Below are 18577 nucleotides of genomic sequence, written 5' to 3' on the forward strand. Positions count from 1 at the left end.
CTTGCATAAGAGAAATCGAGGCAGGAGAGTGAAAAGTCGAAGAACCACAAGCCAAAGATGGCAACAGCTTCAATAAAACTTCGAATGAGAATGAACAAGCCAACTACGGAAAGCAAATGAAAAAAGCCGCGTCCGGCACCTAATCTAGTCTTTGACGTCTTCTCACCAGCGCGGAGCTAAGTGCTGCCACTGGGCGTGGGAGGGAGCCCCAGGGCCTAAGGCCGGCGCTCCTGAGACTCCGGGGCGTGTACAGCCCCAACTCATTATTACGTGAGAGTGTCACGGGCGGCGAGCTTCACAGGCGTTGGCCTTCTTCACAGGCTCCGGGCCTTTTCCAAAACGCGACGGCTTCACAGGCATTCGCCTTCTTCACAGGCTCTGGGCCTTTTCCAAAATGCGACGGCTTCACAGGCTCTGGGCCTTTTCCAAAACGCGACAGCTTCACAGGCATTCGCCTTCTTCACAGGCTCTGGGCCTTTTCCAAAACGCGACAGCTTCACAGGCATTCACCTTCTTCACAGGCTCTGGGCCTTTTCCAAAACGCGACAGCTTCACAGGCATTCGCCTTCTTCACAGGCTCTGGGCCTTTTCCAAAACGCGACAGCTTCCCAGGCATTCGCCTTCTTCACAGGCTCTGGGCCTTTTTAGGGGTAGAACCTCCGGAGGTGCTGGATGTTCCATGCGTTCTAGAATGGCACCCCCTCCTGAGTCTCCAAGCGCGCGGAGCCGGGCCTGGAAACATGAAAAACCTTGAACGGGCCCTCCCACTTGGTAGAGAGCTTGTGCAATCCCTCCCTGGAGAGAACCCACCTGAGCACAAGGTCTCCTACCTTGAGAGTTCTGGGGCGGATGTTGCGGCAGTGATATCGTCGCAGTGCTTGTTGGTACCTCGCCGCCCGCAGCGCGGCTTCTCGGCGACGTTCCTCCCCCAGCACGAGGTCCATCCCCCAAATGGCGTCCTGCTGCGCCTCGTCAAACGCTAGGACCCGCGCGGAGCGACGTCTGACCTCGTGAGGGAGGACCGCTTCGGCTCCGTAGACCAGGAAGAACGGGGTCTCTCTAGTCGGCTTGGTCGCGGTTGTGCGGATGGACCACAACACGGACTGAAGCTCGTCGTACCAACCTCTGCCGCAGGCCTCCAGCTTCTTCTTGAACGTCCTAGTCTTGAGGCCCCTCAGGACCTCTGCGTTGGCTCGCTCGGCCTGGCCGTTGCTTCGGGGGTGCGCCACCGAAGCGTAGCATATCCGCGTTCCAAGGTTAGCACAGTATGTTTTGAAAAGGTTACTGGTGAACTGCGAACCGTTGTCCGTGATCATGCGGTTCGGCACCCCGAACCGGCTCATGATGCCCCTGATGAACTTGACCGCGGAACCCGCGGGGATGGTGCAGACGGCCTCTACTTCAGCCCACTTGGTGAACTTGTCCACGGCAACATAGAGGTAGCGATAGCCCCCTGGCGCCCGAGGAAACGGGCCCAGGATGTCCAGCCCCCAGACTGCAAATGGCCACGAAAGGGGTATAGTCTGCAGGCCTCCTGCCGACTGATGGATCTGCTTGGCGTGGAACTGGCAGGCCTCACAAGCTTTCACTAGTTCGACGGCGTCATTGAGTGCGGTGGGCCAATAAAACCCACTGCGGAACGCCTTGCCGACGAGGGTCCGTGATCATGAATGATGTCCACAGTCTCCGCCGTGTATATCTTCCAGCAGTTCCTTTCCTTGCTCCCTGGAGATGCAGCGCAGGGATACACCGTTTGGTCGCTTCCGGTAGAGCTCTCCATCCTTGATGTAGTATGCCGTGGCCTGCCGTGCCACACGCTCCGCTTCCTCCTCCTTCTCCGGCAGGGTCCCTTGTGTTAAGTAACTCCGGAGCTCCATGATCCAGCACCCCTCCTGAGGTTCCATCGTCAGGAGCAGGCGTGCTCCTGAGGCCGGGCCACAGGCCGGGGCTCCTGAGGCAGGTGGCTGGGGGAGCTCCTCCCGAGGTTGAGCCATTTTTGACAATGACGGCAGGGCTGAGGGCTTGAAGAGCCGCTCCTCGAAAACGCCAGGCTCCTGAGGTAACCGCCTGGACGCCCGTTTGGCAATGTCGTCGGCCTCCTGATTGGTGCCACGGGGCACATGCTGCAACTCCAACCCCCAGAACTGCTTCTCCATCCTGCGGACCTCCGCAAGGTAGGCTTCCATGTGCTCATCTTTCGGCTCGTACACCTTGTTGGAGAAATTGACAAGGAGTTGCGAATCGCCCTTGATGGTGAGGCGTTTCACCCCCAGGGCAGCTGCGGCCTTCAAGCCTGCTATTAAACCTTCATACTCCGCTATGTTGTTGGAGACCTTTTCACCTTGCTGGAAACAGAGCTGCACAGCGTAGTAGAGCTTGTCCTGAGTGGGCGATATAAGCACCACCCCAGCCCCAGCGCCATGCCTGGAGAACGCCCCATCGAAGTACATGACCCAGCCTTCTGATGCCTTGCTTCCCGGGGAGAGGGACCGATCCTCGCCGGCCTTGAGGCCTGGTGCCTCCATCCATTTTGCCACAAAATCCGCCAATGCTGCTCCCTTGATGACTCTGGTCGTGCTGAATTCGAGCTGAAACGCTTGCAGTTCTATGTTCCACTCAACGACCCTTCCAGCTGAGTTAGGGCTCCTGAGCACTCTCTCCAGGGGGTATGACGAGATGACCTTGATGGGGTGACCCTAAAAATAGTGCCGCAGCTTGCGCGAGGCTACCAGTAGCGCGAGGAGGAGTTTCTGAGGCATGGGGTACCGTGCCCTCACGTCCCGCAACACCGTGCTGACGAAGTACACTGGGTGCTCAACGAGGTTGGGTGCGTCCGTGTTGGTGGCTCCCTTGGGACACCATGGCGCATCCTGAGGCGATGAGGCCTCCTGAGGCTGGCCATCTGGGAGAGGGGCCTCTCCCGCCTCCGGTGCACTCCTCTGCGGCGGCTGATCCTCCTCAGCTGCGGTGGCGGTTTCTGTGGGCCTTCCTTGTTCCTGTTTTGCCTTGTCCCGGGCTGCTGCTGTGGTTTTGATGCGACGCTCCTCTCTAACCGCCACCAGGGCTGCGCTGGCGGAGTAGGGAGTGGCGTCCAGGTAAAGCACCAGGGGCTCTTGAGGGCACGGAGCCACCATGACCGGTGGGCTGGTCAGGTATCTCTTGAGATCCTGGGACGCCTTGTCGGCCTCTTCAGTCCACTAAAAGGGCCCCTTTTTCTTCATTAGCTGGAAGAAAGGCAGCGCTCGCTCCCCCAACTTGGAGATGAAGCGCCCTAGCGCGGTCACGCGCCCAGTGAGCTTCTGCATTTCTCTGAGGGTCTTTGGCGGGCTCATGTCCTCGACCGCCTTGACCTTTTCCGGGTTAGCCTCGATGCCTCGGTGGGACACGAGGAAACCCAAGAGCTTGCCCGAGGGGACTCCGAACACACACTTCTCTGTGTTGAGCCGTAGGTTCACTGCGTTGAGGCTCGCGAAGGTCTCCTCCAGGTCTTGTATCAGGGTCCTGGCCTCCCGAGACTTTACCACAATGTCATCAATGTAAGCCTCAACATTCTTCCCGAGCTACGGGCCCAAGGTGATGTGCATCAGCCGCTGAAAGGTCGCCCCTGCGTTACACAACCCGAATGACATGCATGTGTAGCAGTACACCCCACACGAGGTTAGGAAGGCTGTGTTTTCGACGTCCTCTACCGCCATCTTGATCTAGTAATACCCGGAGAAGGCATCCAAGAAGAATAGCAGGTTGCATTCCGCGGTGGAATCGACGATCTGGTCGATGCGGGGGAGCGGGAACGGATCTTGCGGGCATGCCTTGTTGAGGTTGGTGAAGTCGACACACATGCGCTCCTTCCCTCCCTTCTTTGGCCCAACGACAGGGTTGGCCAACCAATCCGGGTATCGGACCTCGCGAATGACCCCAGCGGCTTCTAATTTGCGGGTCTCTTGGACGATGAAGGCCTGCTTTTCTGTGGACTGCCGCCTTACCTTCTACTTCACAGGGCGCACGTTGGGGCACACGTTGAGGTGATGCTCGATTACACTCCTAGGGATCCCCGCCAACTGGTCAGGCTCCCAAGCGAATACCTTCTTGTTCGCGCGCAGGAACCCGACCAGGGCCTCCTCCTGCTCGGGTTCGAGGTTGGCGCCTATGGTGAAAGTGGCGTTGGTGGACCCGTCCTCATCGACGGGTATCTGCTTGGTTTCTGCTTTGTCTCGGGTGAACAACTTTTTCTTCTTGGCGGGTGCAGCCCCCTTGGGCTCGGGGGTCTCCGAGTCGGCGGGCTGTGCCGACGCCGCCGTCTTGAAGGCGAGCTTGAGCACCCGCAGCGCGTCTCCGGTGTCCCGGTGCACGATGAGGACACCGCTGCTCCCGGGCATCTTCATGAGGTTGTACGCCGGGTGCGTCACGGCCATGAACTGGGCCAGCGCTGGGTAGCCAAGGATGGCGTTGTAGGGGAGGCCGATGGGGGCGATGTCGAAGTCGACCAGCTCCGTGCGGAAGTTGCTGTAGGTGCCGAAGGTTACTGGGAGCCGGATCTTTCCCAAGGAGCTGGATGATCTGCCCCTGAGAAGGGCCGGCTGGGTTGCAGCCGTTCCAGGGGTATGCAGAGGAGGTTGAAGGCCTCGACCGAGAGCATGCTGAGGCCCGCACCGCCATCGATGAGAGTTCTGGTGATGGCCACCTGGCAGATGGTGGGGTGCACAGCATGGGGAGCGCACCCGAGCAGGCCGAGTTGGAGGGGTGGTCCTCCGAGCTGAAGGTCAGGCCGGCCTTGGGCGCCGCCCGGTCCGGGAGAGCCCCCAGCCGCGTGGAAGCGGCGCTGACCCGGCGGATGAATGACTTGACGTGGTGACTTGTAGGCGGCGCCTGCGAGCCGCCCAGGAGGGCCGCGACGACCGGGGGTGTTGGTGTAGCGTGATGGGCGGGGAAGAGGCCGCGGGGCTCTTCCCAAGAGGCCACGGAGGCTGCCGGCAGGTGGAGCAGCCATGCGCGCAGAGCGCCGATGAGGGCCATGGGGAGCCAGTTGGCCATGACCCTATTGTCACCTCCAGCTTCGAGGTTGACCTCCTCGTACGCCAGCAAGAAGGCCAGCGGATCAGTCGCGCCACCGTAGCACGGCAGCGTCATTGGCTTGAACTTGTCTGGCCACCGTAACCGTTGCAGGGCTGTGGCGAGGGCTCGGAGCCCCCTGGCCCCTGTGATGGCGCCGGCGGCCGGAGCGGGCGACGCGCTACTCATCGCGAGGCAGGTCATGGTGGTGGCGGAAGGGAAAACTCTGGTGCACCCCTACCTGGCGCGCCAAATGTCGGATTTCGGGTTCCGGCAGACCCTTGAGGTTCGAATACTGGGGTGCGTGCGGAGATTTCGCCTTCTACCTACCTGCACCCCTCCGCCTTGCTAAGATCTAAGCTATGGAAAGAACAACACAAGAGACACAGGGTTATACTGGTTCGGGCCACCGTTGTGGTGTAATACCCTACTCCAGTGTGTGGTGTGGTGGATTGCCTCTTGGGCTGATGATGATGAAAAATACAAGGAAGAACAGCCTCGCGAGGGTCTGTTCTTTGCTGGGGGGGACGAACTGCTAGGAGGAGTTCAGTCACCCTTCTCTCTCTCTGATTTCGATCCGATCCCCCCTACCCTATGGGTGGCCGGTCCTATTTATATGCAAAGGCCCTGGGCCTCTTCCCAAATATTGAGCGGGAAGGGCGCCAACAATTGGCCATTTTGAAGGGGAACATCTAGTACACTTATCCTGACTAAAGTTGGTCCTCACCTGCACAAAGCTCTGGTGGTGACGCCGTCTTGGGCTCCACGATGACCTCCGTCCTGCAGTCCTCCTGGTCTAGGTCTTGTTGCACTGAAATGGCAACCTTTGCCTGATGCCTCGGTACTCCGCGGCTGCGCTTGCCCCCTTTGCACCAAAGGGGAAAGGAGGACACTGCGCAGGCTGGCGCCCGCCTGGCGCCCTTGGTCGTCATGGCTTGCGTCACGGGCTCCTCGTGAGGTACCCCGCCTTGATCTCTCCGCCTCCTCGCGAGCCAGCCTGGTGAGGCCGTGCCTGAGGAAGCTCCGTGTCATCCGCCCCGCGAGGCTTGGCCCCTCGTGAGGGTCTTAAGTCTGTGTTGATGAAGATGGGCCGTGCTGGGCCCCCCTTTGAGCCACGCCACAGGCCGCAGGCAGGCAAGTCTGGGGACCCCCATTCCCAGAGTGCCGACAACTGTTGCTTCTACGAGCGAGCCAGCTGTCTTCTCCCTAGCAAAAGCGGGTCATCAGAGCAGTGAGGGGTGTCATGGATTTAGGTCCTTCTTGGCCGAGGTGGTGTGCAAGCCATTCGTCCCGGACGCGGTGTCTGAAAGCCGCAAGGGCTTCCACGTCCGGGTAGTCGATGATTTGGTTCTTTTTGACTAAGAACTGAATCCAGAGCTCCCTGGCTGATTCTCCGGGCTGTTGGACAATTTGACTTAGGTCATCGGCATCCGGTGGCCGGACATGTGTTCCTTGGAAGTTATCGGGGAAGGCCTCTCCCAAGTCCTCCCAGCTGCCTATGGAGTTTTCAAGCAGGCTGTTTAACCAGTACCGAGCTGGCCCTTTTAGTTTTAGTGGGAGGTATTTAATGGCATGGATGTCGTCCCCACGGGCCATGTGGATGTGGAGGATGAAATCTTCTATCCATACTGCGGGATCGGTTGTCCCGTCGTACGGTTCAATATTGATGGGTTTGAATCCTTCAGGGAATTCCTGATCCATTACTTCATCAGTGAAGCAAAGCGGGTGTGCGGCGCCTCTATGTTAGGCCACACTACGACGTAACTCCGAAGGAGTCCCTTTGCGATTTTCGGATCGGGCGTGGCGAGGTTTGATACGTCCGGATAGGTAGCCGTCATCGCTTGTTGAACCATGCTTTTGCGATCCGTAGATCGGTCTTGCGTGTCCTCCTCTATTGTCCGAGGCTCTCTACAATCGTGACATGTGTTGTTCCTGCCTTTACGGTGAGGTGGGGCAGTCTGGTGTTCGGCTTGAGTTGCCGCTTTATCCGGACAGAGTTGCCGGTGACCTTCCACATTGTGTGACGATGGTATGGGCTCCAACGCCCCTTCATCGGACTGGTATAGCAATATTTTCTTTGTGTGGCCTTTGTCTAGGCTACTAAGGCCATATTCTTCGGCGACCAGGACTTTGGTCCATCTGTCGTTGAGTAGGTCTTGGTTAGCTTGAAGCTGTTGCTGCTTCTTTTTTAGGCTCCTTGCCGTAGCTATCAGCCTGCGCTTGAAGCGCTCCTGTTCGAGGGGCTCTTCGGGTACGATGAAGTCTTCGTCGCCGAGGCTTACCTCATCTTCGGTGAGCGGAAGGTAGTTGTTGTCTTCCGAACCGTCGCTGGGCAGGGCCTGTTCGTTGGGGCTGGCTTGCCCGTTTTCTTGTTCCTCCTGCTCGGATGTTGCTCCCACAGGGTCTTCATTGCTTTCGGCGCCGTCTGGAGTACTATTTTCTCCAGTGCCATTGTTGCTGCGCCGTGACTTGGGGCAGCGTTTGGGGCGCCGGAACTTAGGCTGTGACTCATGATTTTTAAATGGATCTCCCTTGTCTTTGCCGCGAGGCTTTTTAAGTGTATCGATCATGTACACATCATGTGAAGGGGTGTCCGTCTCGTGCCTGCTTACTGGCGGGTTTTGGCCTTGCTCCTTATCGGCATCGTCGTATATATCGTCGATGTCTGCGGAGCTAGGAGCGAGCATGTCGATTAAGTCCTCGACAGTGGCTATGAAGTGGGTGGCGGGTGGGAAGCAAAATTCTCCGTCGTCAGCCCCTAGCTCGAGCCAGAAAGAATTTAGCACATCGCCCAAAGTTGAGTGCTGAAAAACATCTGCGGCGCTGAATTCAAAGATCGATAACCGATCTAGCTCGGTGTCCGCAAGCGTACATGGTTTGGAACTTATAGCCGGAGACGAGTCCGGAGTTCCATTGACGCAAATATTGCGGGGTGCCGGGTCCGTGTGTGGCTCAAACATCACGGACTCTGTGGCCTCAGATGGCACGATTTGCTCTGGTTCTAAGGCCGTTGTAGCAACAGGGACCATCTCCTGGATGTGATTTGATGACAGATTTAAGTCATGTTCATCGGGGCGAGAGGGAGCGATCGCTGCGGTCTCAAATCCATTGAAGATCAAGTCTCCACGGATATCCGCGACGTAGTTCAAGCTTCCGAATCTGATCTGGTGGCCGGGGGCATAGCTATCGAACTGCTCCAGATGGCCAAGCGAGTTGGCCTGCAGTACGAAGCCGCCGAATACAAAAATCTGTCCGGGGAGGAAGGTTTCTCCTTGGACAGCATCACTATAGACGATTGAAGGGGCCATCGAACCTTTCGTTGACGGCACAGTGGAACTCTCAATGAAAGCACCAATGTCGGTGTCAAAACCGGTGGATCTCGGGTAGGGGGTCCCGAACTATGCATCTAGGATCGATGGTAACAGGAGACAAGGGACACGATGTTTACCCAGGTTCGGGCCCTCTCTATGGAGGTAATACCCTACGTCCTGCTTGATTGATCTTGATGAATATGAGTGTTACAAGAGTTGATCTACCATGAGATCGTAATGGCTAAACCCTAGAAGCCTAGCCTGTATGACTCTGGTAATGAGTATATCCTTTCCGAACTAACCCCTCCGTTTTATATAAACACCGGGGGGATCTAGGGTTTACATAGAGTCGGTTACATAAGAAGGAATCTTCATAGTCGGTCGCCAAGCTTGCCTTCCACGCCAAGGAGAGTCCAATCCGGACACAGGTACAGTCTTCGGCCTTCATGTCTTCACAGCCCATCAGTCCGGCCCATGGATAACAGGCCGGACGCCCGAGGACCCCTTAGTCCAGGACTCCCTCACCCCTCTCTTCAACATAGCCAGCAGAAGCAAAAGATAAAAAGAAGGGGGATGCAAAGATGGATGGCTCCGCCCTCCTCCGCCCCTCCCTTTTATAGGTCGGGCAGGGAGGGCAACTGCTCCATCAATGGGCGGCCACAGCCCTCCTCCGCCAATTCAAGGCGATCGGGCCCTCATCATGATACTCTCTCGCGCCACGCGCCTCCATTAACTACCCCGCATGATGCATGCAGCATACGTGGCCAAGGATAAGGGCGCGCTATGGGAAGTGTAAATTGGTAGTTTCTACCCCGTGCGTTAAAGTCATTCACGGGCCATTACTGGAGCGGCCCCACCACTATTGGCTTTACACCACGCACGGGGTGGAATCAAGGCATATGAAGAAGTGAAGGAGACTTCAAGAGACCAACGCCTTCCTCAACCATGCATGTGCACTTATTAGGCCCTACCCCGATGATGCTCAACAGCGCGTTTGGGGCAGGCTCAGGGGCTTCTGTCGGTGCAACAAACCCTGGGTCTGTTGCCTAGACTATGCACAGGCACGAGACCAAGATTGAAGCACCAACCCAAGTCAAGATACAAGAAATCAAGAGATTCGAAGGACCAACATGCAACTCAGAGAGACTAAGGCCAAGCCAGAGAAGCAAGATATCGCCAAGGAAAAGGGCCTCCCTTGCCGGGAAGGCGAGCCCGGCAAGGGGCAAGGCCACCCCCAGAAGAAAATGACCAAGGCACCCCGGCAGGGCCCTGCCGGGGCTCGTGGAGGCAAAACTGCCTCACCAACCACTCCAGCATGACCCACGTCGTCCATCAGTGTGGTGTCAAGCTGCAAGATGATTGAGTGGCAACCATTCGCCACATGGCAGCCATTTCCTACAGAAGAAATCCACAGGTGACACCCGTCCTGCGACGTGCCAAGAGAACAGGCGCGGAGCTGGCAAGATAGCCCACCAAGCCTTGCAAGGCGACCAGTGATGTGACACTAAGTGGTGCATTTAATGCGCCATGTCAGCCTGCAGAGTTAGGTATGATAGCACTGTTCGCTATCATATCAATGCATAATGACTACTTTGCCATTTTGGTGACCCCTTAATCTATAAAAGGAGGCCCATGGCAACCATAGAAAGGGTTGGAAACTTGATGAACCCATACCCTCATACGCGCGTAGTCGCTGCTGCCCTTAGGCAACCCCTGTCGGGCAAGTGTACTTTGATTCACCACCTCCATTCCACCATCAATCCACCAAAGCAGGAGTAGGGTTTTACGCCTCACGGCGGTTTGGACCTAGGTAAATTGCTTGTGTGCTCTCTGTCGTGTTGTCGTGCGCTGGTCTGCTCTTTGTGCAACGCGACGTCCCCCTGCTGAACCAGCAAGGGTCCCCCCGGTCCCATAGGTGGTCATGGATATCCCACGACACAGACATTCTGAGTACATGCTCACTAGCTGAGCTATTCTCGTCCATCTTGTAGGCAAAGTACTTGTCAGAGGTCTCATACCTCTCAACACAGGCATAAGTCTGAAATACCAATTTCAGTTCTTGGAACATCTCATATGTTCCATGGTATTCAAAACGTCTTAGAACCCTCGATTCTAAGCCGTAAAGTATGGTGCACTAAACTATCAAGTAGTCATCACATCGAGCTTGTCAAACGTTCATAACATCTACATATGCTCCTGCAATAGGTCTGTCACCTAGCGGTGCATCAAGGACATAATTCTTCTGTGCAGCAATGAGGATAATCCCGAGATCACAGACCCAGTCCGCATCATTGCCACTATCATCTTTCAAATTAGTTTCTCTAGGATCATATAAAAAATAAGGGAGCTAAATAGAGAACTATTAATCTATAACATAGATATGCAAATACTATCAGAACAAAGTTCATGATAAATTAAGTTCAATTAATGAAATTACTAATGAACTCCCACTTAAATAGGCATCCCCCAAGTCATCTAAGTGATGCGTGATCCAAATCAACTAACCCACGTCTGATCATCACGTGAGATGGCATAGTCATCAATGGTGAACATCTCTATGTTGATCATATCTACTATATGATTCACGTTCGACCTTTTGGTCTTCAGTGTTCTGAGGCCATGTCTGTACATGCTAGGCTCGTCAAGTTTAACCCAAGTATTATGCATCTGTAAAACTGTCTTACACCCATTGTATGTGAACGTAGAGTCTATCACACCCGATCATCACGTGGTGTCTTAAAACGACTAACTATAGCAACGATGCATACTCAGGGAGAACACTTTTACCTTGAAATTTAGTGAAGGGACCATCTTATAATGCTACCATCATTCTAAGCAAAATAAGATGCATATAAGATAAACATCACATGCAATCAAAATATGTGACATGTTATGGTCATCATCATCTTGTGCTTTTGATCTCCATCTCCAAAGCATCGTCATGATCTCCATCGTCACCGGCTTGACACCTTGATCTCCATCGCAGCGTTGTGGTCATCTCACCAACTATTGCTTCTACTACTATTGCTAACATGTAGCGATAAAGTGAAGCAACCACATGGCGATTGCATTTCATACCATAAAGTGTCGGTGTTCTGGGAACGGGGGTCCCCATACTTGCCTGCCTGCGACCCACGGCATGGCTCTGTAGGCGGGCCCGTACGGCCCATCTTCACCAACAAGCATTCAAGACCCTCGCGAGGGGCCAAGCCTCGCGAGGCGGACGACACAAGACATCCTCGGGAGCGGCCTCAATAGACTGGCTCGCGAGGGGCGGAGAGATCATGGCAAGGCAAACCTCGCGAGGTTCCAATGACATGAGCCATGATGATCGAGACTAGGCGGGCGCCAGGCGGGCGCCAGCGTGCACAGTGTCCTTGTTTCCTCTTTAGTGCTAAGGAGGCAAGCACAGGCGAGGAGTACCAAGGCGTCAAGCAAAGGTTTCAATATCGGTGCAACGAGACCAAGACCAGCAGGACGGCAAGACGGAGGTCACCATCGAGCCCAAGGCGGCGTCACCACCAGAGCCTTTGGCAGGCGAAGACCGCTTTTGTCAGGATAACTTGTACTAGCTATCCCCTTTCAATGGCCATTGTTGGCTCCCTTCCCGCTCAATATTTGGGGAGAGGACCAGGGCCTCTATAAATAGGATTAGCCACCACAGAGAGACGGGGGGACAAAGGAACGGAGCCTCAGCCATCTCATCCTGGAATAGATCCAACCCATCCACACACCCACCAAGCACAAGAACACCTCACCTCAGGAGGCTGTTCTTCCCCTTATACTATTCATCCTCAGCTCGAGAGGCAATCCACCACACCACACTGGAGTAGGGTATTACCCCACAATGGTGTCCCGAACCAGTATAAATCTTGTGTCTCTTGTGTTGCGAGTTCATCGAGCTAAGCTTAGACATCGTGGCGAGGTTGAGGGCGTGAGTTGGTAGGGGGAGATCTTCGGGCGCACCCCAGTGTTCAAACCTTGAGGGTTTTGCCGGAACCCAAGATCCGACATTTGGCGCGCCAGGTAGGGGTGCGCCGAAGCTTTCCTTCCATCATTCCGCATCCCGTCGCTTCGTCACCTCCATGTCAGACACTCGCCGAGCTCGCGCTGAGCGCTGGGCCGCCCTTGCCGCCAGCGTCGTTCAGACGGCTCCTGTCGGCGGGCCACCCCGCCGTTCTCCGTCGCCTGCTGCCAACGCCGTCATGGGCCCAGTGGGGAACGAGGAGCAAGCCTCCTCGCTGCACTCCTCGGTGCGGCGGGACGGCCGCACCGCCACTCCATCGCTGACCCCGGCCGGCTCATCGTCTCACGCCCGTCGTGCTCCCACAGACGGGCAGGCCACGCTGTGCATGGCGCGCGAACTCCTGCGCTACGGCCCCATCAACAACCTCTACGAGGACTGGCTCAACCGCATCGCCGAGCTTGTGAGTGCCACAGGGGGCTCCCTTGTGTCATCCCTCTCGCTGCCTCACCCTCCGCCAACCGCGGGCGATGTGGCTCATGGAGCGCCTCCACCACCTCTGCCCCAAGACGGCGCCCTGGCACCAAGGCGTGCCCCCCCGGCATGACCCACCGCGTCGGGCGCCTGTACGCGAAGAAGGAAGTTGCTAAGAAGTCCCTCGTCCGCAAGAAAATGCTCCTGCACTCCCGACGCCGCTGCGACAAGACTGTGCGCCACCTGTGATGGTGGTGCGAGGGCATCAAGACCAGGCTCCGCATCAGCAAAGGGTCCCGGTGGCCACCATGGGCTGCCGCGCTTTCACCCCCTTGCTGCGTAGCATCGCCTGGCCAGGAAAGTTCAAGCCAGACCTGCCTCCGCGCTACGACGGCACCCCCGACCCCGCGGGGTTCCTGCAGCTCTACGAGCTGAGCATCGAGGCGGCCAACGGCGACGAGAAAGTCATGGCGAACTAGTTCCCCATGGCTCTCAGGGATGGCGCACGCCATAGCTCCTGAACCTGCCTCCAGGCTCCATCTCTTCCTGGAACAAGATGCGCGACCGCTTCGTCGCCAACTTCCAGGGCACTCGCGACCGCCCTCCGGCCGCAGGTGACCTACGCCGCATCAAGCAACAACCAGGGGAAACCCTCCAGAAGTACATCCAGCGCTTCAACAACGTTCGTCTCAAGATCCCCAAGGTGACAGACGAGGCCATCATCTCTGCGTTCTCCGATGGCGTCCGCGACGTCAATATGAAGGAGGAGCTCACCATCCGCGAGGAGCTGTGCACATCCCTGGAGTTGTTAAACCTGGCGACCAAGTGCGCAAGGGCTGAGGAAGGGCGCCTTTCCCTTCTCGAGCTCCCAGCTACCGACCTGGAGGAGAAGAAAGCCAAGGCCAAGGACGTGAAGCGCAAGGAAGCAGCCGTACTCGCGGCAGAGCCGGACACGAAGCGTGGCAGGGACCAGCCTGAGTCATCCAAGAGCAGCCGACTGTTCTGCGCCTTCCACAACGTGCACAGCCACAACACCAATGATTGTCAAGAGCTCAGGGCTATTCGCGACGGACACTTCGGTCGACGCCCCGATCACAATGACCGAGGCTACGGCCGAGGAGGAGGACATGACAAAGGTCGCTGGGACGACCGGGGCCCACGCCAAGAGTGGTACGACCAGCCTCGTGAGGACCGCTGGCAGGATCAGCCTCGCGAAGGTGCCAAGAGGGATCAGCCTCGCGAGCACCGTCCTCAGGGCAATGCTGGGCTTTCTCCACTGCCGCCACCACCAAGAAGGAACGACGACCACCATCAAGACGAGGGGGTTGGGTGCTTCCAGGAGCCGCGTGCTATCGCCTGCATCTTGGGCAGAGCTCAAGACCCAGCCTCATAGCGTATCTTCAAGCAGTTTGCTCGCGAGGTGAACGCAGTCCTCCCCAAGATCGAGGCTACTCGCCCGCTCAGGTGGTCCAAGTGCGCTATTACCTTCAGCTCGGCAGACCAGCTCAAGGGCGCGGCCACCGCTGTCACTCTCCCGATGCTCTGTTCACCCGTCATCAGCAACGTGCAAGTCACCAAGACTCTCATCGACGGCGGCGCAGGGATTAACGTCATGTCCATCGAGATATTCGACAACCTTCAAGTGCCCTACGATCAGCTTTAGCCTACCAAGCCTTTCTCAGGAGTGACCGACGGCTCCACCACCCCGATAGGTCAGGTCCGCCTCCCAGTCACCTTCGGATAGCGCGACAACTACCACACCGAGCTCATCGACTTTGACATTGCCCACATCTGTCTGTCGTACAACGCCATCCTCGTGTATCCAGCCCTAGCTAAGTTCATGGCGGTGACCCACCACGGCTACAACGTCCTCAAGATGCCAGGAAGCGGCGGAGTCATCACAGTCCCCTGCGAAGAAAGAGACGCGGTGTGCTCCCTCGATCATGCCTTCCAAGCTGCAGCAATCGACGACCCCGACAGCAAGGGCGAGTACCCTCCTGAGGCCATCCCCAAGAAGAAGAAGCAGTTACTCCGTGCTAGGCCTCAGGAGAACGGTGCCGCAAGTGGTGATACATCAGGATCAGCACCCGCACCTGGGGCACCTCCCTCCGTCGCATACGAAGGCGCGCCCGGGGCCCTCCTCGGGCAGGGCTCGGGGGATCTCTTCTGGAGGGCCTCAGACCTTGCCAACATTACGAGGGAGGCGCTCGGGCACCATTTGGAGGTGTGCTTCGTGGCATGTTTCCCTCTGGAGGACACAGGGCAAGGAGCGCCCAGCGCTCAGGAGTTCATTACCAAGACCACTCAGGAACTGCAGGATGCGAGGGCCATGCGCGGCGATCGCCGCTCACCTGGCGCTGCTCCCTACCCCGGCGAGGGTGGTGAGCTGCGCGTCTGCATCCACATCCCAGGGCTCAACCGCGCCGCATCTCAGGAGCGCTTCTGGACTTCGCGTGCTGGACGCTGCGAGGGTCCACCTCACAGCTATGTTCGCATGTCGTTGGGCCTGTCGAGCGTGACTGCTGCCTTCCAGTGCCACCCGCAGAGCGTCATGGCAGGTCAGGAGGCCAGGCATCATGCAGTCCTGGAAGAGATGGCGACGGTCCTCAAGGAACCGCCTAGGCCCATAAAGCCTCCCGAGGCTCGAGGCCCCGGCTGCTCGTGAGGAGCAACCCCTTCCCCGCGTACCTTCAGCTACCTCAACACCACTTCATCAACAGAATCAGGTGACATTTTCCAAGTTTATTTAGCTGGGAGCACCCTCAGGGCTGCATCATTCCCAGACCGCGTGGGTCCGTCCCTGTGGCATGTATCCCTTCTTATTTATGTCTTTAGTTTACCTTGCTGGGGGCCCCCTCGGGCTGCATCATCCCCAAGCCGCTCGGGCCTGACCCAGTGGCCAGTTTGCTTTCCATGCTTAATATATCTATGATTGTCACTTGCTTTATTGTCACCCACCATGGGAGCCGCGCGCCGACCGTCTTTCTTCAGGACCCTTCGCGTGAGAGGGTTAGGCACGACGTCTGTGTTCGGGCCCGTCCCTGTAGTGTCGATAAATCCAATGTCTGAGCTCTGTCTAGCGAGCCGGTCCCGTTCACATCACCTCCTGGGGCCGTTGGTGCTTGGCCTTCTCACGCGATAACCTCAGGAGATTCATCCGGCGCAGGTTGTCTAACCACCTCGCAGGAGCACCACAACAAACAAGAATCAAGACCAGTCGCAACCCGCCTTGAGGTAGGGCCTTGTGAGTCCTGCGCTGGCTCACGAGTGCCCAGACACACCTCGTCTAGCCCAGCCGTGCGAGCTACGTGTCAGGGCGGGGCTGTACATGCCCTGGGAGCTCTCCGCAGTAGGGATTCCCCTCCCACGTACCAGTGGAAGCACCATGCTCCGCGCTGGCAGTCGACACTGCCGAGGAGTGGCTATGCCCGTGCAAGTGCGGAAGCGCCATGGTCCATCCTGGTGATAAACAACCGAGGGCAGCCTCACGGCCGTACCAACCTCAGGGAGCCTCCGGGCTCGGTGTCTGGCATCATCGCAACACCTCCCCTCGGGAGAGTCGCGCAAGGGGGCTGGGCACGGGGGCTGCACTCGGGTCACACCCAAGCGTACGCCACCCCACCAGGTCCCTCGGACCTAGTTGTCGCATGCCCTCCCAAGCGGAGCTAAGGTATGAAGGTCGTTTGAACGTCAAGGAGGACTCCTGAGCATCGCGACTCTGGAGCCTAACTGACCACGTAGCCCCTCACTCTTTGGTCCGTCCTGGTGATCCAGTCGGCCCAATGGTGGCTAAGGTATGCCCGGGGTCGGGCTATGCCGACGTAGAACACTAGACCTGCCCTTGCATCTCCTTTCCACAAGCTACTTGCGCGTCAAGGGGGACTCCTGACATCGCGACCCAGGAGCCTAACTAACCACGTAGCCCCTCACTCCGTGGTCTGTCCTGGTGATCCGGTCGGCCCAATGGCGGCTGAGGTATGCGCGGGGTCGGGCTCTGCTGATGTAGAACATGAAGCAAATGGGAAGGAAATTGCAAAATCTCAAAGCAAATATTACAAGACATATTGTTCTTCGAATATCAAACACAAGTTTAAACGCCTCCACGAGGCACGCTACATGCTGTAGGAGTTTTAACCGGAAAGGAGCCGCAAGCCAGTCATCCCTGGATACCACCGGCACCTGCAAAAGGCACCCCCTCCTGGGTGGTGTCGCCTTCACCTGCACCACCGGTCGAAGGCACGGGGGCGAAGGCGTCGAACCTCTGCATCAGGGCCTCCACCTGACCCCTCATGGCTGCGGCGGTAGCTGCGTAGCACTCGTCGTCCACAGGCTCCAGTAGCTCGTCAAGGCGGGCGGCAGGATCACGAAGATGGAGGTGGCTGAAGACGCGCGTCAGCACAGCTGAAGAAAGGACGCGAGCCTCTTCCTCTGCCATGGGGCCGATGCCGTCCACGACTTCCTTGAGCGCCTTGACCAAGTAGGGAAGCAGCTGGGCGGGGCCGTCCTCATTGGTGGCCAGCAGCTTCTCCAAGCCCTTCTCATAACGTGTCTTCAGAGCCTCGCGAGACCTCTTCTCGAGGAGCGCGAAGGCCACGTGGTCCTCGGCCAGAACCTTCGCCTTCGTCTCAAGTTCAGCTTTCTCCGCCTGCACCTTTCGCTCTAGCTCCTCCAGCCGGTCGCGCTCAGCGGCCTGCGCCTGCGCCAACTACTCCAGCTCGGCATCGCGACCCTTGATGGCGTCCTCCCGGGCCTTCATCCTCTCTTCCTCCGTCTTACAGCCACGAGCATCTTCTGCACGTTCTTCACGTAGGATCTTCAGCTCGGCCTCCAGCACTCGGTAGAGACCTTGGGTGGCCTCGGCGTCCTTCAGCACCGCCTCACGAGCAAATGCTTCCTGAGCTGCGGCTCGCTTCTCCCCCTCGGAGGTCGCCGCGACCTAGCTCAGCGCCTCCCCAACGGACACATCAGAATGAAGCCAACCAGTGACCAGATCCAGGCGCTCAGCCACCAGGAGGGGTTCGGCGCTCTGGAGATCTTCTTGTAGGCGGGCCATCTCAGAAAGGGCTGCTCCAGGATGTCAGGAGAACCAGAGGAACCTGGGGCCAGTAACATGGCAGAAGGAGGAGGAAGAGGCGTCATCATCACCATGGCCTGGGAGGCTAGAGGCTCTTGAGCCTCTTGGACCTCAGCACCCGAGCCAGACTCTGGCACCTCCCGAGTCAGCGGGGCCTCGTGGGCTGAATTCTCCCAAGGATGCTCCATCCCGCCTCGCGAGGATGACCGGGCTGGAGAAGCATGAGCACCGTCCCCACCTTTGCTCATGGAGAGGGGCGCAGCCGTAGGAGGCGACCTGGGCTCAAGCAGCACCACCTCGCCCTCCCTTCTCCTCTTCGCCGCAGGTGTCGGATTTCAGGTTCCGGCAGACCCTTGAGGTTCGAACACTGGGGTGCACATGGAGATTTCGCCTCCTACCTACCTGCACCCCTCCGCCATGCTAGGATCTAAAACTAAGGAAAGAACAACACAAGAGACACAGGGTTTATACTGGTTCGGGCCACCGTAGTGGTGTAATACCCTACTCCAGTGTGTGGTGTGGTGGATTGCCTCTTGGGCTGATGATGATGAACAATACAAGGAAGAATAGCCTCGCGAGGGTCTGTTCTTGGCTGGGGCGATGAACTGCTCGGTGGAGTTTAGTCACCTTCTCTCTCTCTGCCTCCAGCCAACCGACCGAACAAAACCCCTCTCGCCCCCTTTGCTATGTGGGTGGCTGGTCCTA

At 57.5% G+C, this 18577-nt stretch overlaps 1 pseudogene; it reads left to right on the plus strand.

The window, feature by feature from the left end:
• Positions 1-13555: 13555 nt before the first annotated feature.
• LOC147976173 (uncharacterized) lies at positions 13556-15463 on the plus strand (annotated as a pseudogene).
• The last annotated feature ends 3114 nt before the right edge of the window (positions 15464-18577 follow it).

The sequence above is a fragment of the Triticum urartu genome, chromosome 4A, assembly GCF_056163025.1.
Source record: "Triticum urartu cultivar PI428250 chromosome 4A, HENAU_Tu73, whole genome shotgun sequence".
Lineage (NCBI taxonomy): Eukaryota > Viridiplantae > Streptophyta > Magnoliopsida > Poales > Poaceae > Triticum > Triticum urartu.